This window comes from Amblyomma mixtum, chromosome 1 (assembly GCF_055824585.1).
Source record: "Amblyomma mixtum isolate Tamu chromosome 1, ASM5582458v1, whole genome shotgun sequence".
Taxonomy (NCBI): Eukaryota; Metazoa; Arthropoda; class Arachnida; order Ixodida; family Ixodidae; genus Amblyomma; species Amblyomma mixtum.
In genome coordinates, this window is record NC_143012.1 from 269,952,909 (window position 1) to 269,978,732 (window position 25,824).

Consider the following 25,824-nt stretch of genomic DNA (forward strand, 5'->3'; position numbering starts at 1 on the left):
GCTTTTGCAGTTTTCCTTCCACATCCGGGAGTGACATCCTGTGTACCGTAACAAGGTTGCCTTGGGCAACCCTGTTAGCAGTATTAACAGATAGCCGTTTGCGTGGAAAAGAGGCTTTCTTTGAAACACTATGTCATAACTGTTCAGGATTACTTCAGGCCTGCGTCCTCCGCACTCAACAAAAAAAATTGCGGGGACACTTTGCCAAATAAAGTGCTGAGAGGCGAAAGCCGAGGACACTATGCCGTGACGACTTCCGGTGGATGCAACGTCCCATCGTTCCCGTTGCTATATCGATACCCAAATTATGCATCTTCCGGGGATCTTAAGTGTTAATTACGCTTAATTACACATTTTTCTATCTAATTTGACACAAATCCGACGGTTTTCCGACCATTCTGTTACAATTTTTCACTATGTCGTGACGACTTCCGGTGGATGTGACGTCGCAGCGTTCCCGTGGCTATATGGACGTGCGCGCTATTTGGACGCAATTTCGACATTTTTGCCTTCAATTAATTAACTGCTTAATCTACAGGCATCAAACTTGGCTTATAGGTTCATTTTTTCCTCCTATATCTGAAGCAACCATTGATTTTCTACTAACTTTTTTAGTTCCAGAGTTAAACGCGTGTGACACGCTTTGGTAACGGACGACAGAATGAGCCATTAAAGGCTTTCGCCTTAATAAACCAGCGTACAATAGCGCACAACAGTGCACATGCATATCAAAAGTCTGCGCCGCCACGACGTCGCTAAGCGTGACCTTGAAGCAGCCTCCGTTTGGCTGACGGCGCAGCCCGTTACGCCGCATGCCCGCAATAGTCGTTGCTCTCCTAGTAAAATAGCAAGCCGTCTTTCAGAAGCGAACGATTGCATATAAAACACAAAAGACAAGTTGATGTTATTTCATTCCGACGACAGGTTGCTGTGAGTAGTTTTGCATAATGGACCTATTTTCTATCGCTTATAGTAATACTAAATCGATCGCACGTGACAAATGAATGCCTCACTTTATCTATTAAATGTCTGTCTAGAGGGAGTACGGGCTAAGAGAATCCTTAATGAGCCATCCTGGATCAATATTGCTCGCTGGAAGCGTTCCGTGGAAGCGCCACGTGTTTAAATCAGATGGCCGCCAACCGGGCTGAATCTATATCCCAGTTCTGTAATGGACTTCAGGTGTATTAACGATAGCTTTCAGAAGGAAAGGTACTGCCTGCAGTCGGAGTGGAGGCTTTACGGCAATGGTTTTCGCTAGGAACTTCGAGGGCGCAGACTGAACCTATTCACCATATAATAATGGGGAGAGAGAGTAGCGGTTCTATTTTTGTGGCGCAATCAATAGCAGCTTTTCAGATCAAGGCAATATACGGCTGCGATCATGCCGTCTCGTAGCATGTTGTACAATTCTAAATGTTCAGCGCTTCAGAGAAACATAGCCGAGTGGAACGGCGAAGACATTGTCTCTTACGTTGGTCACAAGTGTCGGAGTTTCGAAATGTCGAAAGCACTCTGCTGAAGCGTATAACCGCATTGTTTACGTTTCTCGGAACCTCAAGAGCGATTCCCGGTAGTGAATTCTTTTTTTTTTTTCGATCGATCATTGGACGCGATCTTTTGTTGCAGTTTTTCATGTTGACAGTGTATTGTTTCTGTCTTATCTCGGCACTTGCGCTGCAAGCAACAATAAAAAAGGGCAATAACTAACTGAAATGTCTTTTGTTATTTTCTGAGAAAAACGCTCCTGTTCTGGCTTTAAAATATCTCTCGCTTACCTTTTTTTTCTTTTTGCACAAACTCCAGGAAGTGGCTTCTTTGAAATGGTTGGTTTGGTTTGGTTTATGGGGTTTAACGTCCCAAAGCGACTCAGGCTATGAGAGACGCCGTAGTGGAGGGCTCCGGAAATTTCGACCACCTGAGGTTCTTTACCGTGCACTGACATCGCAAAAATGTGTTGGCAAAGCCATAGATGTTAAATGGAGGGAGCCGCGCCGTTTTATGTTTGATTTTTTCAAGTACACTGAATGTGCAGGATACATTGAAACAACGATCAATACGATGAACGCGGACGCTAAAAAAGAAAGAATACGTGTCTTTAGGAGGACAAAAAAAAAAAAAAACTCACAGGGACACCTAACGCCATTATGCGTTGGGTATGGATAACTTTGGCAGCTTTGATACATTAACCGGAAGTGACGTCACGTCCGGTCTGGTGACGTCACTTCAATTCAGAAGATGGGAATTCCCCGAGAAAGTTATCGCTTCTAATGCTATTGCATTGAAACCCCAGTAAAATTTGTAACTAACAACAGAAATGGCAAGCGAAAATATCGTTGTGCGCTTAATCGACCAGGACCATGATAATACAACTATTCTATCCGAATTTTATTTTGGTTTTATTAATTTCCCTCTTATTAGCCGGTTAATCTACCACCACACAGTGCCATCGATGGGAACGACCCTTGGGGCTCAGAAGGAAAAAAATAGGAAAATAATTTGGATGAAGAAGATTGTATGATATGCCCATCTAGACTAAGCAGTATATACGCCTTCTCACTGAAACTGCGCACTGCTGTGGAAAATAACGCTAACGACAGCTAACCGAGCAGGCGGATAGACAAGGCTGATCGCATTTAAAATCGGCGAACATTGGCTACCGCCCACGCTAATGTCTATATAAACAGTCCAGGCTACTTGTAACGACTACAGATATAAAGAATATTACGAGCGAGTACGGTGCTACGGTCAAAATATCCATTCGGGCAATGGCAATTCATCTCAGATACAACGAACAACTTTGGCCGCATCACTCGGTTATAGCGAACGAGGAAGTGCCATGATCTCTCCCCCCTAAAGTTGAAGAGCTGGCGCAGAGATGGACACCGCCCCGGAAAGAGCGTGCCGACCCACGAAAGCAATAAAATGGCAGCACCGCAACAGCAAGTAACAGCCGGCCAAGGACGCGTCGAAGACCTACAAGGGCTACATTGCCTGCGTGTTCGCCGGCTGGGCAACGCATCCCAAGTGGCGGCAGGAGCGCGGTGGGCGCTAGACAGGGACAGCGTCGAAACCGAAGCTATTTCGTATGGTCGGGGGCCAGCTATGGGCAGCGATTTGAGAAGTTTGAATGCCTTGTTGATCATGCTCGTCACGTGGTACACGTCGCCTGCTCAATCGGCTCCATCTTTTTTAGCTTCTACCGCATGCAGGCATCGTCAGACAGAGGACAGTGTAGCTGATACAATCTGTGCCACGAGCGCAGCGCTACTTTCGTCGCTGCATGGGCTTTGGAACGATAGATGAAGCTGTCGAAAACACACGTGATCACAAGCATGTAGATTTGTGGCAACGCGTCGCTGATGCATAGCTGTTTTTCCTCGGATGACTACGCTCGTGCGAACGAAAACATCGAGCAGCTGCGTGCTCTGACGAAGCCGTTGAACGCTATTGGGAGCACTTTCTACTAGTAGTAATGAGTAATACGGCCGACCTGCCACCAGCTGCCGGGGACGCTTCTACCGCGATTAGTTATATCCCGTCCCTGAAGCTGGTTGTTGGCAACAAGGGTCGCAGCAAGGAGCATGAACGCCCGGGAGAACATGGAAAGCGCTGCAGTAGGATCTGCTTTAAAAAGTAGACGGGTATAACGCAGTTTTTTTTTTTTTTGTAGAGTGAAATAAAGATCTCTTTTGGCGGGCTTAATATTTTTGGCTGTAATACGAAGAGTTCACTTACTACGAACATCGGATCTAACTAACAGAATTCGCGTGGCGGTCGAGTTCGTTATAAGTGGGCTCTACTTATAGCCAGCGATCGGTAGCCAGGCCTTCAGCCATCCACAAGGCGACATTGCTTGAATTTGGTCTTGTGTGATTGACATCATTTGGTTGACAGCATTTGGTTGAATTTGGTTGACATCACCTGTAACGCTGCCTGGTTGCCTGGTTTTACTGGGACAGGGATCAGTGCTCGAGATGAAATTAAGGTTCCTGTCGGTATCAAGGTTCACGTAAGTGGACCACAAAAATTTCTTCCTTAGTTCTGGAGCGCGGAGATACTGGTCGGAACACGGGGCGGGGAACTCCTCAGCTGGCTGTTCATTGTGCCAGGCGAGGTTCAGAGGGGTCATTGTCTATTTATTTACGGTACATTGTCTTTACTTAGAGGCATTGCCTCTCTCCTTGAGCAGGCTATAGCGTGCTGCAAGCTGCAGAAGTAAGAGCGGAGTATAATGCGGAGCGCCAAAGCCATCATCTTCAAAACGAGAAGGTGCGGAGATGAAAAAAATGGAGCACTCCAATCTGTCCAGCTTTGCATAACTGAAAGCGAGAAATCTTACGTATCCATGAGAATTCTTAGTGGCGACTAATATCAGTCAGTATGCACTTTGTATCTCGCAATCTCCAATTATAGGCAACGCGTTAATAGTGAACTATGAGGCGAAATCGGGCTGAGTTTACATCTGTCCGCACGCGTGCAGCTGTCCAGTTTTGTAGCAATATCACGGACGTATCGACCAGACAGTCTTTCAGCGTTCCGTGCAAGACAGCAATGGCAAAACCGACGAGGGTACGCTCATGCGCACAGAGTGCTTGCTACGCAGTTGCAGCGTCGTCTGCTGGGCTGTACTGCGGACGCAATACTATACCAGCGCTGCTGGTCTGCTCGCCAACAGCCCATCCGGATGACACTGCAACTGGCAATCGCTCTCTGCGCATGCGCGCACTCTCATCTGTTTCGCCACTGCGGTCTTGCACGAGGCACTGAACGACTGTCTGGTCGATGCCTCCGTAATATTAATAAAAAAATTGGAGAGCTGTAAGTCCTTGTGATGACTCTTTTTTTCGCATTTTTATTTGACGATATGCTCGCAAAAGTGTTCCTCTCTACATAAAAACCCACCGACCCAAAAGACGAGGGTACGATCCCGGCCGCGGCGGTCGATTTTCGATGGAGCCGAAATTCTAGAGGCCCCTGTACTGTGCGATGTCAGTGCATGTTGAAGAACCCTAGGTGGTCGAAATTTCCGGAGCCCTTCACTACGGCGTCCCTCATAGCCTTTGATTAAGCCCTCATGGCGCTTTGGGACGTTAAACCCCTGTAAACCAAACCAATCTACATAAAAGCCAGCCAACGAAAGCACTTTTCTTTTATTTGACTAAACGGAGGCAATTCTGAACAAGCGAAGGCCACGAAGGTTGGCAAGGAATTAAAACAAACGCAGGCAATGGTCAAGACGAATAGCACTTCAGGACCCTCTTGACGTTCCGTCGTCTTATCACCGGCCACAGAATCAAGATATGACTATCTAGCTGGTTCCAGAAAGCCTGTTGCGAAAGGGAGCAGTGATATAATTCGTGAGGGTGGTCACAGAAAACGAGAAAGTGTGAGCACTTTATCTTATCATATCAGTTGTTACCTCAGCTATTCGACGCGCGAGCCAGTGAATGCATTTCAATTACAAGCCCCTCCAATATGAAAGGGAACAAAGTCTGAGCATTGACTTACTGATTACTCCATAATTATGTGCTACAAGCACAGTTTATCCTGTTTTCTAATAGTTTTTCCTCTTGGTGTATAATATGCAATAGTCATTTTCAACTTTAGTAGAGAAATAATAAGAAACCATCTTTTGGTGTACACTGAGTGCTCCCTTTTATACTGAAGAGGCCTGTGCACTGCACATTCACCGTGGCTGCGCATAGCTCCTAGACTGTCCAGTACCGGTTCAACAAGAGACTGATTGATCTCATTTATTCAGTCATTCATTTTTTTAATGATGCAAAGCCTGTCGGTACACAACACTGAAGGCTTGCACCGGCGTGGATTAGGATTCTGGTTTGGCGATTATAAAGCATAGAGATTAACTCAGCATACAGCTTCAAAGCTTTACAAAAACCATGGATTATGTTAATGCTGGTCCCTTATGTTTTGTCAAAGCCGAAAGTTCTATGTGTTCGCTCTTAACGTCGAACCTAATACACTGTCCCCACGCCTGGAACTCTCGAAAACGTCATCACCATCAGCCTGACTACACCCACTGCACGGCAACGGCCTCTCCCGTATCTCTCCAATTAACCCTGTCCTACTGTTGAAAACACATGGTTCATTTCATGAGCAAAGACACCTGTTACGTCCCGAAATCAACAGCGTATTTACCAGACACGCTGGGGCGATTCTGATTCGATGGAATAATGACGTAGAAAGGTAATCTCTACGTCCACGTCCGATCGTTAAAGCTGGTGTTCTCAAATCAACATATCTGCACTGAATATGCAAAAAATCATGTTATTAAATTGAAATTTATTAAATTTAACACAAAAACACATGGACAGCACAGGTGATAGAAGTTTAGCTTTTTAAACTTGGAAAGCTGCAGGAAAAAATATATCATCAGTGATATATATATATATATATATATATATATATATATATATATATATATATATATATATATATATATGGACATCCTTAATTCTGCGTTTTGCGTAGGAGAAAGAGTGGAGGCATATTGGCTGGCATGAAGTGAAAAAGAATTTCTCCTCGGGATGTCATGTACAGGCCTGTAAGTTAATGTAGGCAATAGTTTGGTCACTCGAAACTCTTAAACTAATAAGACGTCGTTTCTTGAGCGCGGTTCTTTTTCATTATGCCACAATTCGAGGTAACTGTTGCTACTGCAGGAACAGGATGTGCTGATTGCGTGTACGTTGCATAATTCTTGTCAATAACGCATAATCAATACTAATCAGGCTGATCGCAGCAACTTTGCTCGTCTCGCATGCTAGAAAACTTCCACCTTTTGTATATTTGTCCTGAAGGCGAACGTACAAGGCACAAGACATACTGAGCTTAAGTGCTACTGTCCCTTGCGTCTTCACAAGACTCGCCATCCAGATCACTGTTGGCACAGCGCCCCGACTGCGCGAGCGACGCGAAATCAGCTGCCAGATAGCGACTGCTGAGAGCACATCTCGCAAGTAACGGAACCAAGAGTAGTTTGCATAAGCTCCAGACAAGCTCTCAAGAACGTCCCAGACACTCATATGCATTAGCGAAGGGCTTCCTTATGGGCGATACGAAGCGCACAGCTGCGGCAACGAGTAGTTATCGCACTCGTATCCACTAAGTGCACGTGCTGTGGAGGTCGTACGTCGATATTTTCAGCCTGCGGAGGATTCCTGGCCTTCCCATGATTGACCGCAAGATCCGGTTGGAATGGTTACGTTCGATATCCAGCAGCGTCAAGGCCAAGCGCTACCACAGACTAACAAACGAAATCGCTAATAACGCCCTGGTATGATTAGCTCGTAGAGTGACTGTCCCGGGTAGGTGGCGGTCCTGGATTCGAACTCCGGACCAAGAAGTTTTCTTAAACTACAAAACTTCTGTAAAAGCTGTATAGCTTTCCTTGGGTGGGTGCGGATTTTAAATTACTTCGCGTTGGGGGATTACACTACACACGTTAAACTGACACCTTTCCCATTTTGAGTTGATCAATTCGACCTCGCACCGCCATCTTCAAACCGTCCTTGATAGCATAGTAGGCCGAGCGACTGCCTCAGGAAGGTGGTGGTCCTGGGTTCGATTCCCGAGCCGGAAAGAATAGCTGAATATCTTTCTTTGTAGCCTTGTGCCTGAGTATGGGTGGATGCTAATTAGTACTTACTACCTGCTTGCTGTTCCCCCTATGTGAGGTCTTCGCTCCACAGACTCAAAGCGCAAGTGCCGCACACCACGTGGCCTCAGCAAGAGAGCTGTTTTCTATATATATCCGACCCGCCTGAACATGGCTTCCGCTTTCTGTAGTTCCCTCGCAGATTACGACTGAACCAACGCGGTTAGGTTGAGAACGTTATTGAACCGTGCAGATATTCTTAAGGTCTTTTGCAAGGAAAGTCTCCTTGATTCGGATGCATAAACTCTGAAAAATTCATCACGTTAATGCCTAGAACGCAGGCTTATCCTGTGTATCTGGTCTAAATTGAACAATGCCTCGCGCTCTTTTTCATATAAAGCGCTTCAAATAAGATTTCAGTAGGCAGTTCATTCCCAACAACTGTCCTCTAGCATCCAAGACAGGCTCAAGTTGTGAAAGTTTTTTGCTGATATTAATGCAATTTATTAACATTAAGTCATCGTCTTAAATCATTAATAACGGGTAGTCAACGTCCTGACTGCAGCTATTGCGCCTTCTTTCGCTGTTTTGAAGAACTGAACGTCGAAGCACATCCTCCTCCAGAAGCCAACACCCGCTTTGGGCGCGGACTTGCGCTTCGATTAGGATCCAACATGTGCCCAGCAATTTATGTCACAGAAGACATAAAGCAGTCAGACCTTTAGATTCAAGCGAAAGAGTCACAGTGGAAAAAAGACGGAGGAGATAGGGCTTACAAACCCTGCCCTGCTCCAATGTCAATGCTGCCAAATAGTGCGTCCTTCTCTTGCGCGGAATCAGCGTACGACGTCGGTAAATCCAGTAGATGAGGTTATAACAGTTCCTCAGTAACTACGGCTTTTCAGAACTGTGTGGACACAGCACAGTCGTTAACAGCTGACGTGGCGGTCAAGTCACGTGCGGCTTAACACCACTTCCTGATTCCTATCGTGCTCTCACCCCTCATTGCATTGTTAAGCGGAGCTTGCGAAGAATGCGCGCCATTCTCTCGTGATCGACAGCTAGAGTTTAGCAACTACACGATATGGCGGTATCGTCCTTCGTTCAGGGGCGTCTCCATCCCTAACAATGCCAACGGAGGGTCCATCGGTCAATCATTTCAATCGCGCTTTTACTGAGAAATCTATGAAAGATCGCAAAGGCAAACAAGGGTGCACTTGTTCTGCGATATTTTAATGGCCTGAAGTTCATATTATCAGTATCAACGAAATCGTAAATTATTTCTATATAGTTTTTGACCAACGCAATTATATTTAGGCCTGTCACAGCCTAACGCAGTCCATAGTCCTGACTTCATGAACCTTGCACAGCCGAGCCCTCTCTATAGTGAACTAAGTGAACGTTAAGAAGACAGCGGGGGAAAAATCGGTTTATATAACGCGCCCTTGCATCACTCGCTTTTTGCAAATCCTTTCGGCAGTTTTTCCAACCAGGAGGGCCACAGATCAAAACGAACTTCGCATGCCTACAGAAAATCCAGTCATTTCCTCGCCTCTCTCGACCACACGCGTTGCCGAAAAAAGGCACGGCAGTGAAGTCTACCCGAAGCTCGAGTAGTATACGCCACTTTGGCTCCCAACAGTGCTCGAGTGGGTTGTCTTTCTGTTTGATTTACCATAGGATTTTAAATTATTACTCAACGGCCACTGAGTTCCAACAGCTCATGTCGCGCATAAAAAGTGCAACGCTAAAGACAGTTTGTCCAGAGCATGATAATCTGCAAGTTCTGCTCTATGCAGAACTGATAGCTGATGAGCGTTAGTGCTTTCGACACTATCCCCGAGGGCACGCTTGTGCGTTCACTCTTCGCCACTCGTTGAATACACCGCTCGCGCAATCGACATAAGAGTCCTAATTCCGCTCGGTACTTCTCTCGGTTTTTCCAGGAGCTTTCGCGTAACGATGTCGTAAGACAGATTGGTGCTCGAGTGACATATTAGAAATGCCACGATAACGGAAAATGCGGGGAATTTATTTCTCTTTCTAATATGAGTATGCGCGCTCCGTTTGTTCGAATATACGCGGCTTCTGCAGCCAGCGCCTGTGATAGCGGTGCGTTTTTGTACCGGCAGAAGCCAATGAAATGGTTTCGCGTTCAATTAGTGAGACTTGAAGGTACTGCATGGAAGGAAAAAGATATAAAATTCTACCAATTATTGCATTCATGTAACAACAGAAAAAAAAAGCGAGAACTTTATTCATGCGGTTTTAAACTGCTCAAGGCTTAGACTTCAAGTTTCCCGCATAGATTGTTTGCGAACTGACGAGCAAAAAGCATCGAACTGCGATTTTGAGTTATGCTAGTCACGCTGTGTCGTTAATAATGTTCGCTTCAGTAGCTACGCTCAAATTCGCGTTAGATATGCAGCATCGTTTTTGAGTGTTCAACTTTAAATTAATGCGCGACTGGTTTCGGTCGAATCCCGTGTAAGGAGCTGACGTCAGGGCAATCCGTAGATCCCGCATTTCAACTCTGATTGGCTACCATCGTACAAGTAAGAAAGCGGCAATTGCGCGTCTACTAGACGCGCAATTGCCGCTTGCATGTGCATGTCCTCATTGTTGATATCTGCATTCACGACGTACCATGCCCAACATTCTTTTAAAAAAAAGAAAAAAAAGAGTTGAATTTTGGAATATATTAAGGTATTGTGATGTAAATATTGAAGGTAATGATCCATTCTCCCGGTACGCTCCATAATCTTTATTTTAAAGTTTTTGCATCGCTCGCATCGAGCATTTAAGACTCCCATAGAAAACCATTGGGCAACTTTTTTAACGGTAGGAAAAACATCAGTTGCAAAACAATGCAAGCCTGTCGTCGGGAGTTGCGCGGTTGTATTGGTTGTTATAGCGAAATCTTGCAATATATGAAAAAATTGCGTTCGTAAACTCTTTCCCGTTTAAAAATGCGTTTTCCCAGAATCGTTGGGTGTGCGTTAAAACGCTTTCTGAAATTTAAGGCGGCAAAACTGCGCCTTTCTCTCAGCTCGTGTTTTTCTATTAAAATCCACAACAGAACCATAAATGCCTATTATATCCGTACCTTGGCGCTTTGGGGATTTCGCGTCGTCTAATTTCGACCAGTAAAACCGGACTCGACCGGTGACACACGAGAGAAAAAGAAAACCCACGAGCGAGCTCGTTCTCTCGAAAGTTGCGCGACCACTTTACGAGAAAGCCCTTCACGTCATCGCGAGCCAGCAGTCGTGTTTATACGCGCACTTCTCGATGATGTTTCCTGCAAACCGCAAACTTCCTCCCCACGAGGCTCCGTCTCCGCCGTTCTCGAACGGACGACTGACGACGTTTTCTCCGTTTTTTTCCCTTGTTTGTTAACCTGAAACCGTTTCTCCAGACGCAGTCACATTTTGCGGTGACGGCTGAGAGCTCGTATTTGCTGTGACTGACGCAAGCCTGCCACATTCCTGCCGTGTCATCGCTGTTACCAGTGACTGCAGCGCTGAGCAACGCAGATGCATTCCTTCGCAGAAAGCAGTTCGGAAGGAAATTGGCTTCTTATTCAGCGTTGGTTTCAGCATCGGTTCTTTGTCACTTTCGGCTCGTTCCGGCACCAACTTTTTATCGGTTTAGGGACAACTTTCGACTGAAAGTTCCGGGAGTAAAAGCTAAAAGCAATTCATGCTTTTTAGTGAATTGAGTGCTATACGGCATGGCTCCGATACAGGTGGATGCAAACTATAATAGACGTGATTATATAGCTGGATAGGACTACCCATAAAGCCTGAATCTCGTGCCCCAATAATGTTCGTGCGCATCACGTGACTACGATGGTAAGAGAAACACGCTGCTAAAATGTCCACGTATGTCTAAGAACGCTTACTGTACAGCTTCATTTAAAATTCGGATGACTCATTCATTGTTCTCACTGTTAGACATCGTAGGCCTACTATTGTGTTGTATTGAAGTGTGTGGTTTTATCTTCGTTCTCTTTTTTTTAGACGCCAAAGTTCGAAGCGTGTGTGCAAAAAATAATGGTTATCTTGCATCATTGCACCAGCTTTGCACTTGTCGACAGGTCAGGCACTGGCGCCGCCGTTCCGCCCGCAGCGTAAACAAACAAAAAAAAAAAACAAGAAAACCAAACACGCAACACAGTGAAGCAGCGTTCATGTGCGCTTTAGTCAGCAACTGTATATACAACGCTGCTTGTAACCCTAATCTGCAAGAGAGCCTCTTTCTGCCAGAGCTGCAATGAGCGGTATACTACACGACGCGCGGTTTATATGCCGGGTCTCGGAAGGGCAATCGTCCTGGCTTAAAGAGAACGGAAAAACACCGCGTATGTAGTGGACAGCCCCCGAGGTAATGCGCACAAAGAGCGCCATGCGGCTTTTGTATAGCGCTCGCGCGCTGCCCTCCGAAGAGTTCCGGAACAGATACTCGCGATTGCGACATCAACGGGAGACCGGGCGGCGCGCTCTACGCTCGCGTGACGCACTGTCGTCGAATGCGTATTTAGTAGTGCGCCGCTGAAGCGCCCTCTGGAACAAGCGGAAGATCACGTTTTGATAAACGCGGCGGCAGATGGCGCAACCGGGTGACGTGCTGGCTGCGGCAGGAGCATCTCTGGCGTGCACTAGCGTGCACTGTTGATGGACGTAATTCTTTCCTTCCCCCATGATGAACATCCTCTCTCTCTCTTTCTAGCCGCTAGGGGTCGATCCGCCGAGGCTTATTCTAGCACATCCTGCATTCTTCCCCGACTGCGGCAAATGACGCGTTCCAGCAGACTTTTGTAGTACCGCAGCAAGGTTCTGCCTTTCTGGATCTGCTGCGGATAGAAAGATCGTGCCTGCATTGAGAGCCCTGCTCGATTCGCAGAAGCACGCATGGCGCAGTGTCGCAATCGACTGAGTGAAGTCGTACGTGGGAACGCTGCTTGGGACGACTAATGCACTCTTTGGCCGTAAAGCTTTCGTGGCAACCTGACAGGAAAGAGAGCAGTCGGCTGGCAAGCATGGAACAAGTGCGTCACTAAACTGCCGCTTCGAACTATGGAAGAACTCGACAGCAGTTTGCTCAATCTAAGAGCATGAAATTAGAAAAGATAAGCAAGAAATTGAGGAGGAATTACGCAAGGGAAGGGTAAAAAGCCCCGACCAGCTATTTCAAGTGACGTTCGAAAGAAGCTGTGCAGAATCACAATGGTGTAAGCATATAGTAGAAGCCAGCCAAGTCAACCATCACTGATAAGCTAACGCCTGTGGGTTTCACTCAGAACACACGATTCAAGATTTCGCCACCGGTAGAATATGTGGTATATGTACTACAAGCTAGAATGTTTAAACCGTTCCGTAGAGGCTGTCCTTCACTGTTCTTTTCTCCGTTGGACAGCCGAACGAACCTACTTGCGTGCGCTGATCGCAGCACATACTTGAAAGTCTCTGTGGTGGGAATGAATAGCCGGCGTTTACGGAGCGCTGAGATGCTTCATGTAGACGTGGTGAAAGGAAACCTGAGAGAAGCAAGCGCGGTGCAATCGAAAGGGGCTGGCCGGGCCTGAATTCAGCAGTTGAAACACAGCCCCAACCTATCGGTTAACAGGCAACCATGACATTTCAAGCGCTCCGCCGCATTTCAGAAAAGATTGCGTCAGTTCCAAATTCGGCTTCTCTCTCAAGACACCGGTCACTCGACTTAGTCATGTCTCCCCGAATCCAAGCGAAGGCGCCGTCATATCCGGTGACCTGCAGCGCTCTTCGAGAGAGTGCACTGCCTGCTACTCTCGACCGACGTAGACTGAAAGCCATGCTGTCTGTATACTAACATGTATCAATATACCCTTATCATCGATCTCCTTGGCATTCTCTCTTAATGAACACGATGTGTGCAAGCAAGCGTCCTTCGGCTGAAACGACATTCGGCAAGAGCCCCCCCCCCCCCCCCCCCCTCCCAACACCTTCTCTTCCGCAACCTTCCCTTCTCCTCCAACACAAACACAGGGCGCAGGCGAGCTCACTCTTTCTACCGCAGCCGTCTGAGTCGTCTTCGTCCTCCTCGCCTCTCTCCCTTTTCCTCTACGGCGGTTCGCATCAGCCTATTCAATTGAAACTTGCGTGTATAACAGCACGCGCTCGTGCAAGGTTGGCCTCCGCAGCGCGCGCTCTCGGCGACTGCGTGGCGGCGGCGGCAGCGTGATCGTCGCAGGGGCGACATTCGCGCACCGCCGCGCCGGAACCTTGTCCCCGTTCGAAAACGTCCTCGTGCCCATTTTCGCGCGCGAATCCAAGTTTTAGCGCTCACTCGCTGGCTGGCTCGCTCGCGTCGCCCTCTCGCTTTTGTTTCCCGGCCGAGACACAATTAGTCGACAAGTTTGATGGCGTCATCGGGGCGCAAAACATATTGCCAAACAAGCCTTCGCGCCGCGGGCCTGCCGCAGCGGTAAAGTACGTGTGCAGACGCGTGTCTGTGTGTGTGTATGTGTGTACATAAGCGCCTGTGTTTTGCGCCTGGCGCGAGCTGCTGCAGCAGGAGCGTTGAAGCGCGACGTCAGCCAACGAGGAACGTCGCGCAATCTACCTCTATCGACGCGGCGGCAGGAAGTAGAACCCATAAGCGCGACGGCTGCGGTGCAGGGAGCTCGGAAGGCGAGGAGCTTTGTACACAAGAGAGCGCGTACGCGCGGAAGGGGAACGGAGAGGGAGGCCTATCGGTATATGAGCGCTGACTCGATCGGAAGTCTTTATACGAGGCAGCGGCGGCGATAATTCGGGTTTCGTAAAGCCGTCTCGCATGCCCCGCAAACCGGGAAGGAAGCTGGAATACGCGATGGCGGGAACCGGTGTGCTGCGTAGACGGAAAGGTGCGGAAATAAGAATGGCCAATCGTATACTCTGTGGCTGATGAAAATATCCGTGTACTAGCGGAAAGTACGGGACTATATTTGTGGATATAGATATAACGTTCGCGGTATTGAGAGCGGACTTTAATTAATCAAGACTACGAAGGGAAAACTAGCATTATTAAATTAAATCATTTGCGCAAATATAGGTAAGCGGTCTATGTGTCACGGAAGCAAGATGAGTGTCCATTAAAAAAAAAAGGATAAGAGTTTCATTGTCGATGCTCGTAGCGAATGCCTGTTAGGCTAAATTTGAATTTGAAGCATTAGAGGGCAGCGCAAAAAGACGGCACATAACAAACATAGAACACAGGACGGGCGCTGACAACCTGAAATTCCTGGTCGGAGCTCACTCCTTCCAGGTTCGCCGTTTGGTAGAAGTTGTGAATGACCAAACGTCTTTTGCGATGCCCTCTCACGTTTCAAATATGAACCAACTAGCCCAGCTCAAATTTTAGTAAATTTGCATATTCAAACCCATGACCCCCCCCCCCCCCCCCTCCTGGCGGTACGTGTACAAGCAGTCAGCAGTGTCCCGGACGTCTCTGCAGCCCCTCAAAGTTGCCGACCATAGCCGCTCCGGTCGCAAAAAAAAAATAAAAAAAAATGAGGCAGCTACTGTGAGTACCGGGAAAACATTCTTAACTACGGGAGTCCTGGTTAACAACGCCTTAACAGTGCCTGGTTAGCAGCGTCCCTTATCGCGATGCTCCCATTTCTCTCGAGGACGCTCATCCCTCGAGCTAAGTTAATGCAAGCCGCGTCCCTCAAAACGCCTCAGTTCTGCTCAAAGTTGGTTCTTTCGTTCACTGTGGGCTGTGTGTTACGCCGCTAATGCCGGCTCAGGAAGCTTCATAGCAGGTCGCCTCCTACGGGGGTGATGAAGAAGTACAAACGAGCTCTGCGGACTTTGGAACGGCATGAACAATAATTAAATCACATAATGCAATATCCTATATCGCCTCTAAGCACCAGCCTGCTATACGCAAATAGGCTACTGCTCGTCGTTTTGAGACACCTGGGCGCACGAACATGCTTAAAAAGCAAATCTACTTACGTCTATGGATGCCTCTAAAGACACTAAACTTTTTTTTTTTTTAGCAGTTTTATGTACCCGGCTTGAGACTGTCTTCACAGCAGAGACGAGTGGAATGCTCGCCTTAACCTGGATAATTTGTCGCTGAAATCGCACGCTCTGTCTAGCTTGCGACACATGCACGATAATGCACCTTTACTGAGCGTCATTGCTCAAGAGGATTTCGAAAACTTTCATGTTTCGAGGGCTCTTATCCGCCAGCACCACCAAGCCACCAGACGCACATCGAACCTCTTCTTTTTATTTTTTCCAATTGGCTTTCACATTTAAATTACACTCGGTGTTTTTTGCCCTGTTCATTTATATATCGAATCTTCAAAGAACGAAACAGAGCCACTAGATACGTTACCCCCGTCCCGATTAAACAGCCCGTTGTAAGTTCAGCCCTTGTGCGAGTCTTTCCTTTCCCTGTTCTCTCGTTTTACTTCCACTGTTTCCTTCTTTCAGTTTGCAATACCAACTCACCCACTATGCTATGTTGCTTCAATTTATTTATATTGGTTAATTCATGTCTGTGACAGCTATTCTAGAGCAGGTGTTTCCAGAGATTTGCGTTTGCTTTTCTGTTGGTTCTGCCTAGTGCGAGTGAAACCAAAACGAGGAAAATTAGAACTTTGACCCCGCCTACGGCGGCGCTAGCGGTTGAGCCATACATCAGTACAACGCATGCGCTATATCGCTTTCATTTCAGCTGCGCAATTTGAGAGAGTTTTTTTTTTGCAATAAGCAACTCGATAAGCACATGCGGTGGGACCGCCTGTCCTTTCAGGCAACGGTTGTAGCCGATCCGGCGCGTGCGACGATTGGTCGGAAAATGCATCGCGCAGCGCTCTGCTTAAGGTCATTGCCTCCAGGCTTAGCGCTCATACCTCCTCCTCCCCCCTCCTCCTCTCTCATGCGAGCTGTTTCGTCATGCCCGACTCCGTTCATCGTGGTGTTGAAACGCTTGCTAGAGCGATCGCTATTTTCGAGATGAAAGTCTGCGAGCGCGATGTATCTGTTTGATTGCAAAGCTTGGCTGAGGCTGTTTGCCGTGGAAATTTTTCGGGGGCTGCATTTAGGGGGCCTGTCGCGGGTGATGACCGATCCGGGTGTCGAAATGAACGAGCCCGTGTCAAGTTTCCAGCCCCTCCCCCCGCCTCAGTGTTCGTTAATGCCGCTGAAAAAAAGAGGGTGACCGTAAAATGAAGAAACTAATCGAGTGTTTAAACCAACCCGTGTTGACCGCGCTTGCAGCACTAAAGCCATAGCAGTGCCTTACGCAAGCATTTCGGTAGCCCGTGCGAGTTGCGCTGTCGCAACGGGCGACAGACGAGTACAATAACCAGTGCCGACGACACAAGAATACGCAGAAATAGGGGCTGATTATGTAACGAACACGAGACGCGCTTCGCGCGAGATGCCTTTGAATAATTTAGCTTTCATTTTTGTTTGGCTCTCGCAGCCTTAATTTGCATTGCTTAATGAAAAGCGATGATGATAACTGCGGTTCAGGTTGCGAGTCTCGTAAGCCGCACCGAGATAGCGACCACAGATGGCGAAATAACAACTGTCGCTGCTGAAGCGAGGCGTCCTGTTGCGCGTTTGGGCGCACCATATGCAGGGTTGCGTTCATACGTGCCGCATGTGGTCATTGTTCTGACCTTCTGCGGTACCAAGTGTAGCGTGTTGGCCTAGCCTAGTGGGTAACTCACGGTTACCGTATAATGCACGCAGCCGCCGCGGTGGCTCAGTGGTTATGGTGCTCGGCTGCTGACCCGAAAGACGCGGGTTCGATCCCGGCCGCGGCGGTTGAATTCCTTTGGAGGAGAAATTCTAGAGGCCCGTGTACTGTGCGATGTCAGTGCACGTTAAAGAACCCCAGGTGGTCGAAATTTCCGGAGCCCTCCACTACGGCGTCTCTGATAGCCTTAGTCGCTTTGGGACGTTAAACACGCAGGCGCCGCCCAACCCTTACAACAACGACGCCAGCTGGGAATTGGCATTGTCCAAACGCCAGAAGAAACTCCAGAGGAAAAGCAGACGGATCGCTGCGGGGAACAATTCGACCACCCAAAGCAACCCCGGCGAAGACAACTCAACTCAACTCACCGCGACCGACGGAGGGCCAGCCGCCGCCGGCAGAAACGCCAACGGACAAGGAACAGGACACCAGCCAAGGCGCAGGCTGCCTCCGCTCCCTAAGAACGATTTCAAAATTATCATTCGACCGAAGAAAGGACTTGCTGTCAGACAGCTTCACACCCACCAGGTAGCCCGCGCTGTAGTCGCAGCTTGCAACCAACAATGCAAAGACGAAGATTTCATCATACGGCTCCGGCCAGGATCTAACATCATTATCGTAAGCACCCCACATGAATCAGCTGCCCAACTCGTGAGACGCATTACCAGCCTCACCTTTGCTGGACGCGCATTTGAGATGAACACCTACGTGGCCGCGCCGGACGATGTCCAACGTGGCGTGATACATGGAATTGATCCCGGGACGACACCGGAAGAACTCAAGGCCCATTTACGAGTGCGCACCCAAGGAGTCACCATCCTCAGCGCCCGGATGTTAGGAAAAACCAAGACGGCCGTCATCACCTTTGACGGTCCCATTGTCCCAAAATATGTTATCTACTACGGGGGCGAGACGGCATGCTACCCGTACCGCCCCACGAGACAAGTGTGTTATGTGTGTTTCCAGCAAGGCCACCGCTCCGACGTGTGCCCCACACCTAATGTGCGCGCGTGTAGCCAGTGCGGAACACAAAACCCACCGACTGGACATTCCTGCACTCCAAAGTGCGTGATTTGTGGTGAGGCCCACCCTACCGGGTCGAAGGACTGCCGCGAACGACTCAAGAAAGTCAGAAGGCAGCAAACCAAGACCGCCCTCAGCAACGCTACAGGTGAAAACGCCAGCAACAGCGGCGGACGCGACAGCAGACGCCGCAGCCGCGGTGACCGCAGCAGACGGCCGCGGTGGTTCAGCTCGGAGGGAGAGACATCACGGAGCCGCTCGGGATCCCGCTCATCACGGCATCGCTCGCGGTCCCATTCGTTTCCCCCCCTGCCACCCCCTGCGCGGACGACTGCCGGGAACCAGCACCAGAAGAACGAAGACACCGGGTCCGCCCAGAAAAGCAGCAACAAGGTGAGCTGGAGAGCCGATGCTCCCGGGTTTGCTCCACATTCGGGTGGGACTGGTAACAAACTCAACACCAATACAAACAACGCAAACAACCGTGACCTTGAACATGGAGACGCAGAGAAAGCAGCACTTAAGCGCGAACTAGAACTTGCTCGCGTTAAACAGAATGAGTTGGAACGCCAAATAGCGGAACTCACAAAGATAGTTCAAGACCTAAAATCCAACTGCCACCCGCTGTCGAACGCTACACAAACGAACTCCTCGCTGCAGATGAGCGATGAGGAACGCTCAAACTTCAAAGCGGAAATACAACAGATGATGCAACAAATGATGCAACAAATGATGCATCAGGTACAAGGACAACTAGCAGAGCTACGGAGTGCCTTCCGCAAACAAAAACACACAGAGAACATTAAGGAAAAGGCCTACAACCGCCCTGCGTTAGCAGCTCTCGCCAGTCCATCTACATCCCAGGGAACGGGCAATTGCACAAGCTCAAGAACCTAAATCATGGCTAACACGAACCACAGCAAACAAGACATCTTAGACATATGGCAATGGAACTGCAGAGGCTATCGCAAGAAACAAGGCCTCATCAAACAATTCATTCAGACGCAGCTAACACCACCTGACGTTATCGCACTTCAAGAAACGGGCGCGACACCCACTCTCACGGGATACACATGCTACGACAGCCACATGACGGGAAAGACAGCCATCTTAGTGAGCAAGGCAGTCATAGCCATCAATCACGACAGCATACCCGACACTGACATTGAGCATGTGATTGTAGAGATCGTACCGAAAAAGAAAAGGAAAGGGGGAAGTGTATTCATCGTCAACGTGTACAGCCCCCCGAAGCAAAGAAAAGCTAAATTTTTTGAACTTTTTCACGGTGTCCACAGACTAGCGAAAAACAACACGCTAATCATCTTGGGGGATTTCAACGCCATGGACAAGAGCTGGGGGTACCAAAAGGCCACCATTAAAGGCAAAACGCTAGCCGAGGTTGCAGATAACTTCAACTGCAACCTACTCACGGACCCAGCAACCCCTACCAGAATTGGAAATAGCGTCAGCATCGACACCTGCCCCGACCTCACATTCGTAAGAGGACTCGGACAAACACAATGGGAGAACCTATTGGAAAATTTAGGCAGCGACCACTTCATACTCAAGACGCAAGTAACCTCAGACAGGCTGAGACGCCAGTTGGGCGCGGCAAAAATAACGGACTGGAATGCGTTCCGCGAAGCATGCGACAACAACCTTACCGAGAATGGCATACAGTCGTTAGAGGAATGGGGAAGCAAGCTAAGAGATACGCAAGACAAGTACACCAAAACCATAAACCGAACAGCGGAAACACCCGAGGTGGACGGTCGGCTGCTCAAGCTTTGGGATGCTAGGCGCAGTCTCACCAGGAGATGGAAAAAACAAAAACATAACAGGAAACTCAAGCTTAAAATCGCCGAAATTACAGCGAAAGCAGAGGAGTACGCCACACAGCTGGCAAAACAAAATTGGCAACAATTCAGCGATTCTCTTAGTGGGACGCTAAGCACGACACGGACTTGGCGTATCCTTAGAGCGCTCCTCGATCCGACTAAGACAAAAGCTGAAAACAATAAATCCATATACCGGTTCATTCACCAGTTCGAGGGCACTGACTCGGAACTCCTCGACAGATTGCGCGCCAAATGCTTTGGCAGCACAAACCCGCCGACCTATACAGGGGAATACCGGGGAGACGATAACGCTAACCTGGACAGACCCATCACACGAGAAGAGGTCTACGCGGCCATGCGAAACACCACCAGAAATACGGCCGCGGGAGCGGATAAAATAAACAACGCACTCATCCGCAACCTCAGCGATGCGCTGGTCGCTGAACTGACAGACTTCCTCAACAAACATTGGGAAGCTGAAACTGTCCCCGAGGAGTGGAAACATGCTGAAGTGGTGATGATACCCAAGCCAGGCAAGAAACTGCAGATAGAAAACCTCAGGCCGATCTCGCTTACGTCATGCCTGGGAAAACTATACGAGCGAGTGGTAACGCAGAGGCTTCAAAACTACATGGAAGACAACGAACTGATCCCTCACAGCATGTTCGGCTTTAGAGCAAAATTATCAGCTCAAGACGTACTCCTCCAATTATATGAAGGTGTACTTCGGAACGTTCCTCGGGACGGAGAAAACGTGATAATGGCCCTAGACATCAAAGGGGCTTTTGACAATGTGAGCCACGAAGCAATCCTTACGGGCCTGGACAACCTGAACTGCGGGCGCAGGATTCACAGCTTCGTCAAAGCATTTCTCTCCAACAGAACTGCAACCATCGGTATAGGAGAACTTCGGTCCGAGAAGTTTCGAACGCCTAACAAGGGAACACCTCAAGGGTCGGTCATTTCACCCACGCTATTCAACGTGGCCATGATCGGACTGGCGAAGCAACTAAAAGAAATTGACGACATCCACCATGCCCTTTATGCCGACGACATCACAATATGGACTAACACTGGCTCACTCGGCGAGAAAGAGGATAGGCTACAAGAAGCGGCTACCTGCGTTGAAAACTATGTCAAAGCAAGAGGGCTAGCATGCTCGACCGAAAAATCTGAGCTCTTACGGGTTTGGAGAGGAAAACAGAACCGAACAGTCCCTACCAGTAAAGAACTTCGACTACAAGTTTACCTCGAAGGAGAACCGATACCAGAGAAGACACTCATACGGGTACTAGGGATGTGGATACAGTCAAATCAACGCTGTACTCACACCCTTGCGCTATTAAAGGCATCTACACTCCAAGTGGCCCGCATGATTACGCGCATCTCACACAGACGTCATGGCATGCGAGAAGAAGATACACTCAAGCTGGTCAGGAGCCTAGTGGTCAGCCGGGCGGCATACAGTCTCCCGTACTACAATCATATCAAAAGTGAAATACAACAGGCGGACGCGATTTTACGCAAAGCGTATAAAACCGCGCTTCGACTACCCCATAACACCTCAACTGAAAAGCTCTTAGCCTTGGGACTGCACAACACGTTCGAGGAATTACGGGAAGCGCAGCATGTTGCCCAAATGCGCAGACTACAGCAGACCCCCACAGGCAGAGTTCTTTTAAAGAAACTGGGCTACACCGAACAAATTCGAGAAATATTGAGAACTGAAACGATCCCCGATGAGTACCGCAGCACGCTCAGGGTTGCACCAATACCAAGAAACATGGACCCGAACCTCCACAAAGATCGAAGAGAGGCAAGGGCCGACCGCTTACAGAAAACACACGCATCCCAGGATACAACAGTGTATGTCGACGCTGCCACATATGCCATGACAAGGGGACAAGGCACCAACAACGCAGTGGCAACTGTAGTCAACTCGGAATTACACGAGATTACCAGCGCCTCACTGCAAGACTGCACGATAGCTGAGGCTGAAGAAGCGGCCGTCGCTCTAGCGGCAGCGGAGGGCTATCGTACTGGGCGGTCACTGACAATTCTTACTGATTCACAAGCAGCCTGCCGCAACTATCTTTGCGGCAGAGTCGGTCACAGAGCGCTCCGCATACTCCGCTCTGTAGACTGCAAGACGCAACAAACACATGCAAAACCACACAAGGCGATCAAACATAAGATCATCTGGGTACCGGGGCACACGGGGGTGGCAGGAAACCAAGAGGCAGACAGGATAGCTCGAGGATATACTAACTACCGAGCATCCAACGTCAACGACCTTGAGGAATCCCTGCCAGTACCTCAGGAATACTCGGCCATACTCAACAACTACAAAGGCAGCAGGATGCGGTACCCACCACCGCACAAATCTTTAAACAAAGAAGAGGCTGTCACATGGAGACAACTTCAAACGGGGTCATATCCAAATCTAAACACACTAAGTAAAATTCACCCCACACTTTACGCACACAATTGTCCGTGGTGCCATGAAAAACCTACACTGTATCACATCACATGGGCATGTCAAAAAGTCGACATCGTCCCAGTTATACAAAACCCAAGTGTGGAGCAATGGGAGGGTCTGCTCTCCAGCGACTGCCGCGATGACCAGATCGGTTTGATACGGCGAGCTCAGCTGACGGCAGCATCCAGCGGAGCCCTGGAATAGGGGCAACCGACCGTTGCGGATGGACTCATCTGACCACATAAAAAAAAAAAAAAACACTTGTGCTAGAGCCAAATAAAGTTATCCTATCCTATCCCCATAAACCAACTAAACTGTATAATGCACGCAGAAAAGAGCACAGAAGGCTATGCCTAAGCGCTACATCTGTAGTCCTCTCTTCTCTCCTCGTCTTGCGGCAAATTACATTAAAGGAGCACTGAGAAAAAAATGAATTCTGTCTGTACCGATAGACTGGAGCGTTCTGATGAAAAATGGGGGACTTTCTACAAAAACGGAACTGTTATTATAAGATAGAAAGGAGTGAAAAATGAAACACAAGTGTCCTCACCACCGACCGTTTCCACAAGCGCGCTGCGGTGACGTCAGGACAGATTTTTTCAGAGAACAGAAGACGAAAGAAGAGCGTCTGTGTTGCCTGCTCCTTTCGTCCTTCGCAGGGGTGAGCGAATATTCGAAATTTTCGAATACGCACCGAATTGAATGTCCCCTTAGTCGATTCGCTTAGCGAATCAGATAGTGTGCATGTTCAGCATTGTTCGAAAAGAATCGAATGCGTTTTCAAGTTTTCGAATACTTTCGAAGAACCGGCTCTCGGCGTCGCGACGGTCGACGTGAAAGCAGAGCCGAGGTTAAACCTACAATATGGCGGAATACAACCTTTGGTTGTCTGCAGCATATTTGGAAGCCGTAGTGAGGGCGCTGTTTCCGAACGCAGCCTCTAATCAGAATTCTCTACCTCGGCTACGGACGTACTGGACCGCCCCACCGCTACCTAGGGTGCCGGACATTGACGCTTACATTGGTGCTGACGATCGCGGCGAGATTGATTACTGCTCGGAATATACAAGGGATTACTACGACTACGTGTTCGCAAAAGAGGTGAAATGGCCCATCCAACCTTTTTTCATGGCCCTGCAAGATGAGGTGAAACCCGAGTTACGTGCCCGATATGTTGAAGAGCTTATAAAGCTCCACGGCGCGATGAACTTCATGCCACAGACGCTTTTTCGGGCTGTTTCGATCATGGACCACTACATGCAGGAAAGCGTCGTATTCACGCACAAGAAGGAGCCTCTGTGGAAAGCTTCACTCTACGTGGCAGCCAAGTTTGAAGAACACAGCAAGCCTAAATGGTGTCGTGACTATACACCTGCACTATTAACGGCTTGCGAGGGATCAAGCCGGCGGAACTACTGGACATGGAGCAGGACATTCTCCTGACGCTGAACTGTTCCCTGGCGTGGCCCTTGTCCCTCAACTTCCTGCGCCGAAACTGCAAGGCTGCTCAGGCAAGCGCGGAGGAAGAGCGCACGGCCATGTACCGTCTTCGTCAAAAGTAACCAGGCTGCATGGTTTGTTTCTAGCATGTATAGTGGAGCCTTTGTGGCTTTCCTAAAGACCAAAAGGTGTTGGAAGGTAAGAGGAACCCCAGTCCTTACCTTTAACGACCATTTCAGATTCAGGGAAGTTGTAAGGGCTCCACTGCACGAGCTAGAAGCAAACCATGCAGCCTGGTTACTTTTGACAAAGACTGTACATTCTGGAAGTTTTCTGGACCAATGTCTCAAGTTTTAACCCATACTGACGGGTAAAAAATATTCCAACCTTGACGCCATCGTCTCAATATGGAAGCGACCATTGTTGCCTAACGAACGTCGACCGACAAAGTCAATATATACTGCCCAATTATCGGATTTTGCTGTAAATAAAAACTTGACGGAGTTATCTTCAGTGCGGCATTAATCATCGGCAATACAGCTGCTTAAGGACCGCATTGGCATCTCCTTTAGGGTCACTTCATATTCGTGAATAAAATTTGACCGAGCCAGCGCGAGCTTTGATCAATTTTTATCCATCCGTGCCTGCTACGGTGGTTGGGGTCCACGTAATTTTCGTGGAGAAAGTAGCGCTGCTACAACGTGGGGGTTGCGTCACTGGTTGCTCTTTCAATGAATGAGTATACTCTACGGTAAGCAGGCTGCAAGTGCAACAGCAGAACCGAACCCTGCCGAAGGCGCGTTTGCGATCGCTTCAAATGCGACTGCGTGCAGCCTGCCCTAAATGTCAACTGTAGTTGCCGCCTACGCTGACGAGCTCGCTGTCGCGGAAAAAGAATAGGAACAACGTCGTAGCACTTCGCAAGCGTGTGTAAGTTGTAAGTGCTCTGCGGGTGGCGTTGGATGTGCGCAGTTCTGCGCACTGCTTGTAATTACGCAGCACAGCTCGATGATTTTCGATTGAGCTTTTCTTTTCTTCCAGACCTTATTGCCAGAGAGGAAGACAACCTTTTAAAAGCGCGCTGTCTGAAATGTCCGATTAAAGCTGTGTTTTTTTTTTCGTTGTTTTTTTGCACCCCCGCTTCTCGCTGTGTGCTTTTTTTCTGTAGGACTGACCTCGTTCCTGAGGTGAGCGTTCTATCAAGAATAGTTATGTGTTTTCCGTAAAAAAAAATGGCAGTGGTTTAGCTCTGGTTAAATCTGGAGGATTACGAAAGCAACGCGGTGAGAGAGAGAGGCGATGGAGAGCGCGCGGCAGCGGCGGCGGCCCCGGCACGCTAGCTATGCGCCGCTACTGCGCATGCGCAACTGGCGAGCGCGGCGGCGGCACCTTTGAGTCATCCGCGCAGCGACGGCGGCGGCGCGCCAGCTGTGCGCCGTGTGACGTCGCTGCTCCTCGCGCATGCGTAGTATGGCCTTTCGTCAGCTCCGCGAAATGGCTCGGCGACTCGTGTAGTATTGCTTTCTCAACAATAGAGAGCCGATATTGTGCCGAGGTGCTTTCAAGAGGATATTGCATGTGGTGTAAGCGTGGCTGAATAAGAAAAAAATCGTAGCGGACATAGATATTTCCAGGTATGCATGACCACCAGCACTGCAAACCGGAGCTTCTCGGGTCAC

The 25,824-nt window shown here is 48.7% G+C and overlaps 1 protein-coding gene across 3 annotated transcripts in view; it reads right to left on the minus strand.

Annotated features, from left to right (window-relative positions):
• LOC149371665 (solute carrier family 35 member F3-like) overlaps positions 1-25,824 on the minus strand; it is a 317,875-nt gene that overhangs the window by 255,034 nt on the left and 37,017 nt on the right. The window contains exon 1 of one of the 3 annotated variants that reach the window (XM_089565904.1): positions 13,665-13,788. The exons of the other annotated variants lie outside the window; for them this stretch is intronic. The gene's annotated coding sequence lies outside the window, so the exon portion shown is untranslated. Of the gene's footprint in view, positions 1-13,664; positions 13,789-25,824 lie in introns of those variants that run through there. 3 annotated transcript variants of the gene reach the window in all.